Raw genomic sequence first — 17,760 nt, forward strand, 5'->3', positions numbered from 1 at the left:
TACCTTAGACTTAAAGCACTTAGGATTGCCTTATAATCTTAACAATCATGCTTTACCAAACTTGACTTAAAGATTCTAATCAAAGTCTCTTTCCTAATGTAGGACTACAACTTTCCTTGACCATAGTGCCTTTAATTGTTGCCTTTAACTGTTAAATGCTACACTATACTTTAGAAACTTTACTTATCTTAGAATGCCGATCTAATCTAAGAACTCTGCTCACTTTCCTGAGTACTATCCAATTACACCACCACATCTAAATGCGACACAATGATTTCAGAAATTCTTGACATTCATAAGTCATCTATCATGGTTATGTGTATTACATATGTATTACATGAAATATTATCCATGATTTTGAAACTCTTATAATTGTTACTACTCACAATCAAACGTATATAACTCCCTATTATATCACGTACCTATATGCCTTATGCCTTCATGCATTGGTTTGCGAATCGAAAAATGTCATTGGGCTATCACAGTATACTAATTGAAAGTCTTTAATCAAAAGATTATTAGATTACATACTTATCACTTTATGATCTCGACACGTCATACTGCCATTATTAAAGTATAGACACATCATATCTTATTATATCTTATTGTATCTATCCCAATAGATTTTGTCTAACACTTTTCCTAAATTCCCACCGTAAATTACGGAAATCTTTTTGCTATATACACGTATTCGAGGAGACGAATATATTGAAAGGACCCGTCCTAATCCATCTGGACGAATACATTACATTTGGTTACATCGCGAGGTACTTGACCTCTATATGATACATTTTACAAACATTGCATTCGTTTTTAAAAGACAAACTTTCATTTCATCGAAAGTTGACGGCATGCATACCATTTCATAATATATCCAAATATAATTGACTTAATAATAATCTTGATGAACTCAACGACTAGAATGCAAAGTCTTTTGAAATATGTCATGAATGACTCCAAGTAATGTCTCTAAAATGAGCAAATGCACAGCGGAAGATTTCTTTCATACCTGAGAATAAACATGCTTAAAAGTGTCAACCAAAAGGTTGGTGAGTTCATAAGTTTATCATAACAATCATTTCAATATTTTAATAGACCACAAGATTTCATTTCCAATTCTCATAAATATACGTCCCATGCATAGAGACAAAAATAATCATTCATATGGATTGAACACCTGGTAACCGACATTAACAAAAATGCATATAATAATATCCCCATCATTCCGGGATCCTCCTTCGGACATGATATAAATTTCGAAGTACTAAAGCATCCGGTACTTTGGATGTGGCTTGTTGGGCTCGATAGATCTATCTTTAGGATTCGCGTCAATTAGGGTGTCTGTTCCCTAATTCTTAGATTACCAGACTTAATAAAAAGGGGCATATTCGATTTAATAATCCAACCATAGAATGTAGTTTTAAGTACTTGTGTCTATTTCGTAAAACAGTTATAAAAACAACGCATGTATTCTCAGTCCCAAAATATATATTGCGAAAACATTTAAAAAGGGATTAATGAAACTCACGCATATAAATATTGTAAAACAGTTATTAAAGCATTGCATGTATTCTCAGCCCAAAAATGTAATGAGTAAAAGGGAGCAAATGAAACTCACGCATATAAATATTGTAAAACAGTTATTAAAGCATTGCATGTATTCTCAGCCCAAAAATGTAATGAGTAAAAGGGAGCAAATGAAACTCACCATACTGTATTTTGTAGTAAAAATACATATAACAACATTAAACAACTGAACAATGCAGGGTTGGCCTCGGATTCACGAACCTATATCATTTGTGTATATATATTAATACACATAATCGTAATCGAATAAGTTTATATATATATATATAAATATATATATATATATATATATATATATATATATATATATATATATATATATATATATATATAATATACATATTTATGTATCTCATTTGTTTATCAAAACAGTAGTTCAAATTATACTAAGTTAATATTATTAAAAATAATGATAATAACATTAATCATTTACTTATGTTATTAATAACTCTATTAGTGATAATAACAATGATACTAATATTAATACTTGTAAAAATATTAATTTTACTGTTAATGATAGTTATGATATTGATTTTAGTAATTACATAATAATAATACTCGGGATAATATAAATAATAATACTAATTTTTTTTTTAAATAATAATAATTATAAAAATATCTATTTTACTACTAATGTTAATAATGATAATAAGTTTAATTATAATCATACTAATAGTCGTATTAATAATAATAATGATATCCTTACTAATACTTTTGTTGATAATACTGATAATAATACTGACCACTTATAAAATGATACTAATAATGATATATAAAATAATAAATTGTATTATGTTCATATTAATGATATTAATAATATTAATAATAGTCATAATTATAATAATAATAATAATAATAATACATATATTAATATTAGTAATAATATTACCGATAATACTAAGTAATGATAATAATATTAGTAATAACAACAGTTATAACAATAATAATTAATACTTGCAATAACAATGATAATAATAATAATAACATTAATAATAATAATAATAATAATGATTATGAAATAATAATAACAAAAATAAAAAGATTATTACCTCACAAAGAGTTTCAAAAAAAAATAGATGCCCACGCCCGGGATCGAACTCGCAACCACCCGTTCTCCCATATCAACCCTTAACCATTCGTCCATGAGTATTTATCTGGTTTATACCCATTTTGTATTTATATAAACTGTCATCTGTGTTCTCTTCTTCAACCTCACAACTTAATTATCAAAATCATTATCTATCCTAATATCGTAAACGAATTCATTGTACACCATTATTGTCATAATCGATCATCATCTTCTAAACAATATCATCATCATTAAAACTGTTCTCATCAATCATCATCATCATCATACTTCCTCGTGAGTTTTGATCAGACAAAGAAATAGGAAGTTGAAACGTATCAGATATGCGTTGTGTACTACAGGCCTAACTTAGGAAGTTAAATGGGTTTCGGCCCATGCTGAATTCAAAAATCCAAATGCCGAAACAAATTTCAACCCGTTTAATCTAGCTGAATGATTATCTTACCTTTTAAAGGATTTGTCTGATCGAGATATAACCCTTAAACAAAAGGGTTTAAGTTAGCAGTCCTAAAACAAACAGAAATATTCAAATTGATTCTACATCTGGCATCATGACATAGGTAGGAATCAAGGTGGGGTATTTGGATATCATATAATCCTCTAACATACTTATCATCATTATTATTTAATTCTTGCATAATTTATCTTTATCACATTATTAGACTTTTAATAAAACAAGTGGGTCTTGTACAGCAATAATTCGAGAGTGACAGCCATAGTAGGAGGCAGTTATAGAGTTGTTTAGTGTAACAAGAAAACAGAAACAAAAGTCATGGCTGTAGAATCACTCGGTATTGAATAAAAAGGTTTGATTATTTTAACTTGGCTCCACCTTTTGGTTAATTCCTTTTTGACTATCAAAACAATAAAGTAAAACGCAAGAAAGAAAGCACCAATTTTGTAGCTTGATTGCTTCCACTATTTGGAGTGTTGTAAACAAAAAATAATCAGGAGGGCCCGGTTTTGGCAATCAACGAGAGGAAATACAAGGAAAGTGGACCAATTTGTGTATCAAAGATGATGGAGTTTTATTATATAACAATTCCATCTATCTCTCTTTGGTTTTCGGATATAACATAGGAAAATGCATTAACCTGCAGGTGTATGTTTGATGACTTAAAAAGGAGGTGGTGATCGGTGGAAAGTGGTGTGTGTTTGCGTTAGTCTCGATGATTGTAGTTAAACAAAAAAGAAGTAATAGTTGCGTAGTGTTTAGTGTGGTGTTCGGTTGTGATGGTGATTCACGAAGAGAAGTGTTGGAGAAAGGTGGTGGTTAGGGTCTTCATCTAGTAAGTTATAGCGTAGGGTTTGTGGAGGGTGAAGGTTGTCGAGTGAAGAACCTATATGCCATGTATATCCATATATGAATATTAAAGATTCTGGAGGACAAAACATATAAAGCAAGTGTAGTACGATGCATATTATAATATGATATGAAATTTGGGTTTGTAAGGTTGTGTTAAAAAGTCAGCAAAACGAAAATAGTAAAGAGATATATATTAAATAAATATATTTATTTAAACAAAACGTGTATAAAAGATAAATCTTAAAATTTTATCTGCCGACACTTTCTAATGGATGGTATTTCGCACCCCGTTGCTAAGCAGTGACGGAGAAAAGTCTTTCAGAAAAATCCCATATTTTTAAATTAACTATATTTGTTTATTTTGATCATTATGGTATAATATTCAGTCATTAACTATTAAATAAAAATTATATTAATTATTCACTCTCAACCCCAAGTAAAATATGAAAAGTTTTAAAATTCAACAAATGGTTCCTAAATATATCTTTAATAAGCCTAAAATTTATAGAACTCATTTTCGGATCACCGTTTAATTTAAATCATATAAATTTGAATTTAACTTGCGTAATATCAATCGAAACATCAAACTAGTGTTACAATCATTTAATATTTATTTTTAATATACCTTATCTATATATAGAGATATATTTTAAATAATAATTATTATAATATCCTATTTTTATTTTATTAATTTTTTTTAATAACAACAACATATAATACTTCAAATTATATTTTGAATTATTATTTATATATACATACACACATATCTATTTACAAATAATTGTTCGTGAATCGTCGAGAGCAGTCGAAGGTCAATTGAATATATGAACATCGTTTCCAAATTTTTCTAAACTCAACATTACATACTTTGCTTATCATGTTGAAAACATATAAAGATTAAGTTTAAATTTGGTCGGAAATTTCCGGGTCGTCACAGTACCTACCCGTTAAAGAAATTTCGTCCCGAAATTTGAGTGAGGTGGTCATGGCTAACAATAAAAATGTTTTCATGACACATACGAGCTGATAATTGGAGTTTTATCATCATTGAGTAATATGGATAAAAAAATTCAATTACTCGAAACGTACGAATGAAGCTATCACTTAAATAGTGAAATGAGAAGGACAGGTTTCGTCATACTTTTGACTAGCCATGGTTGAATTCCGGAATTCAAGGGATTTAGAGAAGATCTTCATAATAATATTTGGTTCCTCGGTAATTAAGGAAATTAGAATCTTCTTTGATTACATGCAATGATCTGTTTTGATTGTTCTGTCGGATATTTCACTATAAATCCACCCTCTCCATTTCCTTTATATTTTGGGGTTCCATCCCTTTTGTTTTCTCTTCCCAACTTTAAGTCAAGCGAATAATGGTCCAGAATTCATAGGTATGAAATTTCGAATGAACATGACTAATATTCTAAGAGATTGAAATAGCACGATCTGGATTGGTTAAATTACCATAATTCAAGAGAAAAGATAAAATTATCAGGAAGATATGTTCTCGATATGTTTGGAGATTAGATAGAATGTAAGAGTCGTGTAACATGGCACATGATGACGTTATGGTCTGTGAATCATCACATTTCATTAGAAACTCAGCATGACTTACTGTAATATAATCACGTTGATCAAGTGTCATTATATTATACTAACTCATGCATCAATTTCCAACATTTCTTCAATAACATTCATATTTTAAGCTCGAAAGTTTACAGAATACAGAAACTAACAGTTTCTATATGATGTAGCACTGATAGCACGAAGAGATTAATGATTTCAGATAAGAATAGTTATGAAAATATCTTCAGAAATATGGAGGATATTTATAATGAAAGATACGATAATATCTCAGAATATCTAAGATCAGAGGATGATAGAAACTATTGTCTGCAAGGGTTTAGAGTAATGAGCAAGATATTCACTAAAGACCTTAGCAGACATTGAATCATTCGGATTCTTTGAAGTCAAACTTATTCTTTGTGATTTGTCCACTGCTTTCTTCATAGTTTCGCATAATCTGCTTTTCGGCACTAAATTTTCTATTGAATGTTTCCATTATAATGATACACAGGAAGCACGAAGAGGTATATAATTTCGGACGAGAATATTTATGAAAATATCCTCAGAAATATCGAAGATATTGATGATGATATTTTGGAATTTCTAAGTTCGATGTTTGATGGAGAAAGATTTTCCGCAAGATTTTAACATGACTTCGGAGCAAGATATTCTCTAAAGATTTCAACGGATCCAGAATTACCTGAATCCTTTGAATATAGGGTTTGGTCCTTTTATTTGTCCTTGGTCTCCTTCATGGGTAGCTCAATCTGTTTTTCAATACCCAATTTTTTTTATCGAGTGTTCCTAACACTCCTTTCTTTATCATCAAACTTTTGGTCGTTTAGACCATCTACCATTTTTCTGTTTCCTCTGCATTTAATGCTATGATATCTGGATCATCGGTTATTAATCCGAGGTGGTTTCAGGAAAATTGTGTTTTTAGATGATTAAACGCTGATGGTAATATGGTGGAATATGAAAGGTTCCCTGGTAACAATAAAAGAGCACGCGTATATATCAACGTTATAATAAGGTTGTTTCGTACGAAAAGTCGAAGTTGTCTTGCTGGAGCTGTGACAAAACTGGCAATCTCGAACAGCAGATGCAAAGTTATTTTCGGTAATAATAACGCTAAAGGAATTAGTACAGCTACGTGTTAAACGTTTACTCAGGTTCTGAGTGTTTTCAGGTGCATAACTATATGCATCAATCTTTTCTCCCATAAATGAAGTGCGGTTGGTTCATCCTCTCGATTGAGGTGTTTTCAAGAATCATGAAAGGTTTGAACGCAGAATGTAATCGTGAAGATACAAATGATGTTTAAGACGAAATCAAGTGGCAACTTGAAGAATTGTTTAGTTTCATATGTTATAATCAATATTTTAATTCATTTTAATTGTCCAATGTTGGTAGTCCACAATTGATAGTCCACAGTTAGCAATTCAATAATTCATATATAGTTTAATATATAATATTTGAATTAATTAATACGTATCGTGACCCGTATTCGTCTCAGACTCGATCACAACTCAAAGTATATATCTTATTATAGAATCAACCTCAACCCTGTATAGAGAACTCGATCATTACTGCATATAGAGTGTCTATGGTTGTTCCGAAATATATATATAGATGGGTCGATATGATATGTCAAAACATTGTATACGTGTCCCGATATTTAAAGTGCGTAAAATAAATAACAGAAATTAAATGACTATAAATAAAATTGCGATAAATTAAAATGTGATCAGTTAGCTAGGAACAGTTAGCTAGGAACAGTTAGTGTGGATTCTTAACAAAATTCCTCATAGTTAATTTGTTTGTTTCTAACAAATTTTATTTTGTCAAATGTTTCCTTCATTATGCCACTTGTTAGATTATGATAAATCAAAATCCAAATATGAAATTGGATGAAAATGGTTATTCTGCGGTGAACGGATTTGTAGATCGGTGGATGTAAGTAGGATAGTAAATGACTGTTGAATCAGCTTCGAAGAATGTACAGTGTAACTTATTAATGTGAAATCTGAATATTCCTCAGGTATTACCTACCCGTTAAAATATTTTCACAATTAACACTTTTTATGAAAGAATTTTTAATTACAATCTTTATGAAAACATATATATATATATATATATATTTTTTTCAGATGTAACCATGGATTCATTGAGTTAATATGATATTAAACTCATTTGGTTTACCGTTAGAACTATAATACATAATCTATAAAACATTTAGAGATTGCTTAATCGCCATGAATAACTAAGATACGTAGAACGATGATTATACTCGAGGTACAGAATGAGATGTTGAGGCATGGATCATTGATGGTACTGGTATTGATGTTGGTGGTACTGTTGGTGCCGGTGATGTTTCTGAAGCTGGTACATTTTGCACCATATTTTCTAAATTGATTACTCAAGCGCGAAGCTCCTTGGCTTCTTTTATTACTCCGGGATGATTGTCGGTTGGAACAAGCGGATGAATAAGGTTGGGGATTTTGGGATAACATATAATCATTGCGAGATATCCTGGAATTGAGGGTAAATATGGTGTTTCGGACTGGTTCGCTGATAAGTGCCTCAGGTTCATTGCCAAGAGATAAATTCGGTTGGTGAAAAGGATCGCCTTCTTCGCGTCTCCATTGATTAAGTCGACTACGAACCCATCAGATGAATTGGGGATGGATGATTGGTTGATTCATTCTGGTGACATCACTTCGGACCTTAGGTGAATACCTATGTCAGAATATTTGTCGGAATAACTATCGGAATAGCTATCGAAATTTGAGGGACTCGAACTGGTTGAGGGATTTATCTTGTACAATCAGATAAAGGATTTTCGATATGAAATAGATTATAGGATGTAGGTTAGTACCATGCAATACATAATTTACATATGCATATATAATACTAAAATTCCATAAGTTACGGAGGAATCTACGGAATATGTCAGGCAAAGTTACAGTAACAGATACGCTAAGATATGAAGTAGTAGATACGCTAAGATATGAATTTTGTCTATACACTATTTATGCAGTCAATGCAGTAAAACGTGTCTAGACTAAGAATGATAAGCAAGTGATTCTCTAAGAATGATAAGCAGGTAATTTTCGACACGAAATGATAAGCAAAACTTTTGACATGCAGACACGGTCGAAGTCCAGACTCACTAATGCATCCTAACGACTTATCAGTTAGACACACTAATGCAGACCCGGTTCACTAAGACCACCGCTCTGATACCAACTGAAAGGACCCGTCCTAATCTATCTGGACGAATACATTACATTTGGTTACATCGCGAGGTACTTGACCTCTATATGATACATTCTACAAACATTGCATTCGTTTTTAAAAGACAAACTTTCATTTCATCGAAAGTTGACGGCATGCATACCATTTCATAATATATCCAAATATAATTGACTTAATAATAATCTTGAAGAACTCAATGACTAGAATGCAAAGTCTTTTGAAATATGTCATGAATGACTCCAAGTAATGTCTCTAAAATGAGCAAATGCACAGCGGAAGATTTCTTTCATACCTGAGAATAAACATGCTTAAAAGTGTCAACCAAAAGGTTGGTGAGTTCATAAGTTTATCATAACAATCATTTCAATATTTTAATAGACCACAAGATTTCATTTCCAATTCTCATAAATATACGTCCCATGCATAGAGACAAAAATAATCATTCATATGGATTGAACACCTGGTAACCGACATTAACAAAAATGCATATAATAATATCCCCATCATTCCGGGATCCTCCTTCGGACATGATATAAATTTCGAAGTACTAAAGCATCCGGTACTTTGGATGGGGCTTGTTGGGCCCGATAGATTTATCTTTAGGATTCGCGTCAATTAGGGTGTCTGTTCCCTAATTCTTAGATTACCAGACTTAATAAAAAGGGGCATATTCGATTTAATAATCCAACCATAGAATGTAGTTTTAAGTACTTGTGTCTATTTCGTAAAACAGTTATAAAAAGAACGCATGTATTCTCAGTCCCAAAATATATATTGCCAAAACATTTAAAAAGGGATTAATGAAACTCACGCATATAAATATTGTAAAACAGTTATTAAAGCATTGCATGTATTCTCAGCCCAAAAATGTAATGAGTAAAAGGGAGCAAATGAAACTCACGCATATAAATATTGTAAAACAGTTATTAAAGCATTGCATGTATTCTCAGCCCAAAAATGTAATGAGTAAAAGGGAGAAAATGAAACTCACCATACTGTATTTTGTAGTAAAAATACATATAACAACATTAAACAACTGAACAATGCAGGGTTGGCCTCGGATTCACGAACCTATATCATTTGTGTATATATATTAATACACATAATCGTAATCGAATAAGTTTATATATATATATATATATATATATATATATATATATATATATATATATATAATATACATATTTATGTATCTCATTTGTTTATCAAAACAGTAGTTCAAATTATACTAAGTTAATATTATTAAAAATAATGATAATAACATTAATCATTTACTTATGTTATTAATAACTCTATTAGTGATAATAACAATGATACTAATATTAATACTTGTAAAAATATTAATTTTACTGTTAATGATAGTTATGATATTGATTTTAGTAATTACATAATAATAATACTCGGGATAATATAAATAATAATACTAATTTTTTTTTTAAATAATAATAATTATAAAAATATCTATTTTACTACTAATGTTAATAATGATAATAAGTTTAATTATAATCATACTAATAGTCGTATTAATAATAATAATGATATCCTTACTAATACTTTTGTTGATAATACTGATAATAATACTGACCACTTATAAAATGATACTAATAATGATATATAAAATAATAAATTGTATTATGTTCATATTAATGATATTAATAATATTAATAATAGTCATAATTATAATAATAATAATAATACATATATTAATATTAGTAATAATATTACCGATAATACTAAGTAATGATAATAATATTAGTAATAACAACAGTTATAACAATAATAATTAATACTTGCAATAACAATGATAATAATAATAATAACATTAATAATAATAATAATAATAATAATGATTATGAAATAATAATAACAAAAATAAAAAGATTATTACCTCACAAAGAGTTTCAAAAAAAAAATAGATGCCCACGCCCGGGATCGAACTCGCAACCACCCGTTCTCCCATATCAACCCTTAACCATTCGTCCATGAGTATTTATCTGGTTTATACCCATTTTGTATTTATATAAACTGTCATCTGTGTTCTCTTCTTCAACCTCACAACTTAATTATCAAAATCATTATCTATCCTAATATCGTAAACGAATTCATTGTACACCATTATTGTCATAATCGATCATCATCTTCTAAACAATATCATCATCATTAAAACTGTTCTCATCAATCATCATCATCATCATACTTCCTCGTGAGTTTTGATCAGATAAAGAAATAGGAAGTTGAAACGTATCAGATATGCGTTGTGTACTACAGGCCTAACTTAGGAAGTTAAATGGGTTTCGGCCCATGCTGAATTCAAAAATCCAAATGCCGAAACAAATTTTAGCCCGTTTAATCTAGCTGAATGATTATCTTACCTTTTAAAGGATTTGTCTGATCGAGATATAACCCTTAAACAAAAGGGTTTAAGTTAGCAGTCCTAAAACAAACAGAAATATTCAAATTGATTCTACATCTGGCATCATGACATAGGTAGGAATCAAGGTGAGGTATTTGGATATCATATAATCCTCTAACATACTTATCATCATTATTATTTAATTCTTGCATAATTTATCTTTATCACATTATTAGACTTTTAATAAAACAAGTGGGTCTTGTACAGCAATAATTCGAGAGTGACAGCCATAGTAGGAGGCGGTTATAAAGTTGTTTAGTGTAACATGAAAACAGAAACAAAAGTCATGGCTGTAGAATCACTCGGTATAGAATAAAAAGGTTTGATTATTTTAACTTGGCTCCACCTTTTGGTTAATTCCTTTTTGACTATCAAAACAATAAAGTAAAACATAAGAAAGAAAGCACCAGTTTTGTAGCTTGATTGCTTCCACTATTTGGAGTGTTGTAAACGAAAAATAATCAGGAGGGCCCGATTTTGGCAATCAACGAGAGGAAATACAAGGAAAGTGGACCAATTTGTGTATCAAAGATGATGGAGTTTTATTATATAACAATTCCATCTATCTCTCTTTGGTTTTCGGATATAACATAGGAAAATGCATTAACCTGCAGGTGTATGTTTGATGACTTAAAAAGGAGGTGGTGATCGGTGGAAAGTGGTGTGTGTTTGCGTTAGTCTCGATGATTGTAGTTAAACAAAAAAGAAGTAATAGTTGCGTAGTGTTTAGTGTGGTGTTCGGTTGTGATGGTGATTCACGAAGAGAAGTGTTGGAGAAAGGTGGTGGTTAGGGTCTTCATCTAGTAAGTTATAGCGTAGGGTTTGTGGAGGGTGAAGGTTGTCGAGTGAAGAACCTATATGCCATGTATATCCATATATGAATATTAAAGATTCTGGAGGACAAAACATATAAAGCAAGTGTAGTACGATGCATATTATAATATGATATGAAATTTGGGTTTGTAAGGTTGTGTTAAAAAGTCAGCAAAACGAAAATAGTAAAGAGATATATATTAAATAAATATATTTATTTAAACAAAACGTGTATAAAAGATAAATCTTAAAATTTTATCTGCCGACACTTTCTAATGGATGGTATTTCGCACCCCGTTGCTAAGCAGTGACGGAGAAAAGTCTTTCAGAAAAATCCCATATTTTTAAATTAACTATATTTGTTTATTTTGATCATTATGGTATAATATTCAGTCATTAACTATTAAATAAAAATTATATTAATTATTCACTCTCAACCCCAAGTAAAATATGAAAAGTTTTAAAATTCAACAAATGGTTCCTAAATATATCTTTAATAAGCCTAAAATTTATAGAACTCATTTTCGGATCACCGTTTAATTTAAATCATATAAATTTGAATTTAACTTGCGTAATATCAATCGAAACATCAAACTAGTATTACAATCATTTAATATTTATTTTTAATATACCTTATCTATATATAGAGATATATTTTAAATAATAATTATTATAATATCCTATTTTTATTTTATTAATTTTTTTTAATAACAACAACATATAATACTTCAAATTATATTTTGAATTATTATTTATATATACATACACACATATCTATTTACAAATAATTGTTCGTGAATCGTCGAGAGCAGTCGAAGGTCAATTGAATATATGAACATCGTTTCCAAATTTTTCTAAACTCAACATTACATACTTTGCTTATCATGTTGAAAACATATAAAGATTAAGTTTAAATTTGGTCGAAAATTTCCGGGTCGTCACATATATCTTCCAGTATTCAACACTAATCTCATATCAAAAACCCTATTCCAAACACATAATATGGATTCCTTGAACTCTTCGAGCTCCAATGGCAGCGTAACCGGAATGAACTGAATCAATGGATGAATTGGGGATGGGTTCGTAGCAAACTTAATCAATGGAGACAAGAAGAAGGTGATCCCTTCCACCAACCGAATTCACCTCTTGGTGAAGAACCTGAAGCACTTACTGGCGAACCCGTTCGAAACACTATTTTCACCCTCATTTCCAGGATATCCAGTCACGAATATATAATATCTAAAATTTTAGATCTTATTCATCCACTTGTCCGAACCGCCAATCATCCAGGAATAATAGAAGAAGTCAACGAGCTTCGCGCTCGAGTAGTGGCTCTGGAGAATATGGTGCGAAACCTACAAACACCAGCAGCAGCACCAGCAGCATAACTAGTACCACCAGTACCATCGGCATCACCACCAACATCACCAGCTTCACCAACGACAACATCCGCATTCCACGCCTCAACATCACACTCAGTACCTCAAACATCAACATCATACACCCCATAGATACCAAGGAATATTAGTAATAATGAGTTAAGATGTATTGACTCATTCTTCCTAAAGAATTACATATGTATACTTTATATATATGGATTGGAACAATAATAAATCTTTTCGTACTAAGCTATTACGTGTGAATCTTAACTAGTATGTACTACATGGTTAATTCATATCATAATATGCTATGATGTACATCTTTTGTTAATAACTTAACAATCGTTAATCATTGCTTCAACACAATAAACTCCATTTCGTAATAAACCAAGTGTATTACTCAAATACATGATTGATTGTATACTTTAATTTTCGATGTACTCGAAACTTTCTAGAAAACATCATTAGTGCCTTATGAATTTCACAAGAATTCCACGAGCACCAACATCATATACCGAAGTATATCAATAATAATGAATAATGAAGTATTGATTCATAACTTCATTAGCGAAATATTTCACGACAATTATAAAATCTCAAAGGTTTTGGAGATTATTTATTCTCGTTTCAACAGCAAAACGAATGAGTTTAATATTATATTAACTCATTAAAACCATGATTACATCTGAAGAATACATATATGAACGTATATCTTCTCTTTTGTAATTGTGAAAAATATTTTAACGGGTAGGTAAAACCCGAGAGATATTCATATCTCATATAAATATGTTACATTGTACATTCTTCCATTCTGATTCAGCAGTTGTTAACTATACTACTTACATTCACATGATATATGTATATGTTCACCAAAGAACAACCATTTTCATACAAATTCAGTTACATATTCTGATTTTGACATATCGGAACTTAAGTAAAGCTTTAGCAAGTGTTATCTTCCTAAAGATCACTATATTCATGAATTATATTCATTCGTATTCTATGATGAATTATCACATCAAACCACCGAACTTACCATTCCTTACTTTTGAAAATCACAACATTTCTTCGTCAACCGTTAGATCCATTGATGGATGCATCTTACGCTTAAACACTTCAAATTCAAAATTCTTGAAAACATCCTTTGAATCTTGACGATCGCAATCAGCGTTTAATCATCTAAAAATGAAATTTCTTGAAACCATCTCGGATTGATAACCGATGATTCAAATATGGCTGCATTAAATGCAGAGGAAACAGAAAAATTGTAGATGGTCTTAAGGGCCAACAGTTTGATAATAAAGAATGGTACGTTGTAAAAGCTTAAAAGAAAATTTTGAACTGAAAAACGGATTGAGCTAACCATGGAGGAGACCAAGGACAAACACAAGGGCCAAACCCTATATTCAAAGAATCCAGGTAATTCTGGATCCGGTGAAATCTTTAGAGAATATCTTGCTCCGAAGTCATGTTAAAAGCTTGCGGAAAATTTTTCTTCATCAACTTTCAAACTTAGAAATTCCAAAATATCATCATAAATATCCTCTATATTTCGGAAGATATCTTCATAACGATTCATGTCCGCAATTAAGTATCTCTTTGCGATATCTTTATAAAGGAAACTGTTTTAGTTTCTATATTCTGTAAAATTCGAGTTTAAATTATAAATGCTTTGAAGAAGTGTTGGGAATTGAAGCATGAGTTAGTATAATATAATGACGTCAGGCCAACGAGATTATATTACAGTAAGTCATGCTAAGTTTTTAATGGAAGATGATGATTCATAGATTTTATAATCATCATTTTCCATGTTACACGACTCTTACATTCTATTTAACCTCTAAACATATCAAGAAAATATTTTTCTTGATGATTCGGTCTTTTCCGGATATTCTGGTAATATGACAAATCAAATCGTGCTATTACCTTTCCTTTCTACTTTATATATTATGATCATTTTAAACTTCATACCTATGAATTCTGGACCATTACTCGCTTTACTTGAAGTCGAGAAGAAGAAACAAAAGCATAAAGCTCCGACATATAAGGGAAAATATAAAGCCCGATAACGACTCCGAAATTACAAACCGTGTATATCAATGCGTATAGCAATATAAAGACACGGGATAATTAAAAACACTATAACCCCAAGAGCATAGTAGAAGTAAACAGATTCCTCTAGCGGTAAAAGAAAAAGAAGAATGACTGCATATATGGTCAATATAATAACCAGGATCAGAACTGGATTAAGCATTTTCTTAATCTTTTGGAAATTTGAATTGAGGAAGAAAGTATAGAAGTGGTGAAGATAATGAAACGGAAGAAGCTAATTTATAGCAAAATTCCAAACACAACAATCGAGACAATCCACCGCATTTAATCAAAGAAAATCTCAAATTCCTTAATTACCGGAGAATCAAATCTTAGAGATTACGAAGATTTCCTTTAATTCCTTGAATTACAGAAATCAATCGTGACTACGTCAAAAGTTAAGGCGAACATTTAATTTTCTCATTTCACTCTTTTATGATTGCTTCGTTTATACTCTTCCTATAAACGAATCGTTTTATCCATATTATCCAATAGTGATAAAACTTTATTTTTCAACTTATATTCATCATTAAAATATTCTTGTTGTAAACAATGAAGATCTCTATCAAATTTCATGACTGTGATTTTCACGAACTCCTCTCTGTTTGTCTGCCCTAATATTGTGGCATAAAATGCTCAAGGTTTTAAATGAGCTCAATACTATTCATAACACATTTCATGTATCCAATTTACTGAAATGACTTGTATAATATCATCATTTTGAATGATCTTCGCATTAATGATAAAATGCACTTCGTTGAAGAACCTATAGAAATCATGGAAGGAGAGGTCAAACAAACGCGTAAAAGCAACATACCTATCATTAAAGTCTGTTGGAATTCGCGTAGAGGCCCCGAATATACCTGGGAACGCAAAGACCATATGAAACGGAAATATCCCCATCTCTTCTCAACTGCTGATGCATCCGAGAAGTCTACCTAAAACTTCAGGACGAAGTTTTTATTAACGGGGAGGTACTATAACAACCCTCACTTTTTGACTTCTGAAATTACTGAAATGACCCTAGGGTTTACTGTCTGACTATACGTATTAATTATTTAAGGGTTGTTATATACACAATCAATTTAACGTTGACCAAATAATAAATTTTTATTCGACACTCACTACTAATTAAAATTTATGCATTTCAGTAATATTATTTATAACTATTAATCTATAAGTAATAAATAAAAAGTGACATTTATATAAATAATAAAACAATTAGGAACTAAATAAAAATAAATACAAGTCATGAATTAGTAAAAAGAAAATAATACTTATCATGTAGTAAATGTAAATAATAATAATAATAATAATAATAATAATAATAATAATAATAATAATGAGACTAAAGAATCTTAAACAATTACATCCTTATATTGACTAAAAATAAAGTATAAACTAGTACATCCTTATGTTGACTAATTATAAACTAGTACCACCTTTTGTTGACTAAAAATTATAAAACAAAATAAAATCATTAATTAGAACATCCTTATGTTGACTAACATTCTAATACTTGCACTATATAAACACTCCTAGACTCCTAGTTTCTCATTCACAAATCACACCAAAATCCTCTCTCAAAAACAATCTCTCCCTCTCCCTCTCTTGTGGTATTCGGATCTTCAAGCTTGTTCTTCGTGTTCTTCAAGAATCTTCAAGGAGTTCTTCAAGATTTTTAAGGCTTTGATCTTCCATCTTCATCGTGTTCATCTTTTCTTTGTTAATTATCTTGAATCTTCAAAGGTATAACATAAACCCTAAACTATTTACATAAACTTTAATCTTTGTTAATTCATATTCATATTATAAACTTGTTATTCATAAGTATATACATAAACACTCCTAGATTTATATATACATATATACATGTAAAAAAAATATTTTTATGTATATATACGAATTATATATACATATACATATTAAAACCTTAAACCCTAATACTACTTATACTAGTACTTAACATGTATACACTATTACTATTACTAGCACCTATAACCTACTACTTATATTGTAGCACAAAAACATTTTGGGATATGTATTAGAGATGTATAGATCTTCGAACTTTCTTGACGAATAGTTTCTACGAGATTCTAGGCAGAGGGTTTGGATTTCCGATTTAAAGGGTCCTATGGCTCTACCCCCTAGATCTAAATTAGCCATTCGAAGGGAAAGGGGTGATTGGAAGCTTATCTAATACGGCAAGTATCCTAAAATGAAAAACACTCATAAAAGTAGAAACTCTCTAGTCATAGAA

The sequence above is a fragment of the Rutidosis leptorrhynchoides genome, chromosome 4 (genome assembly GCF_046630445.1).
Source record: "Rutidosis leptorrhynchoides isolate AG116_Rl617_1_P2 chromosome 4, CSIRO_AGI_Rlap_v1, whole genome shotgun sequence".
Lineage (NCBI taxonomy): Eukaryota > Viridiplantae > Streptophyta > Magnoliopsida > Asterales > Asteraceae > Rutidosis > Rutidosis leptorrhynchoides.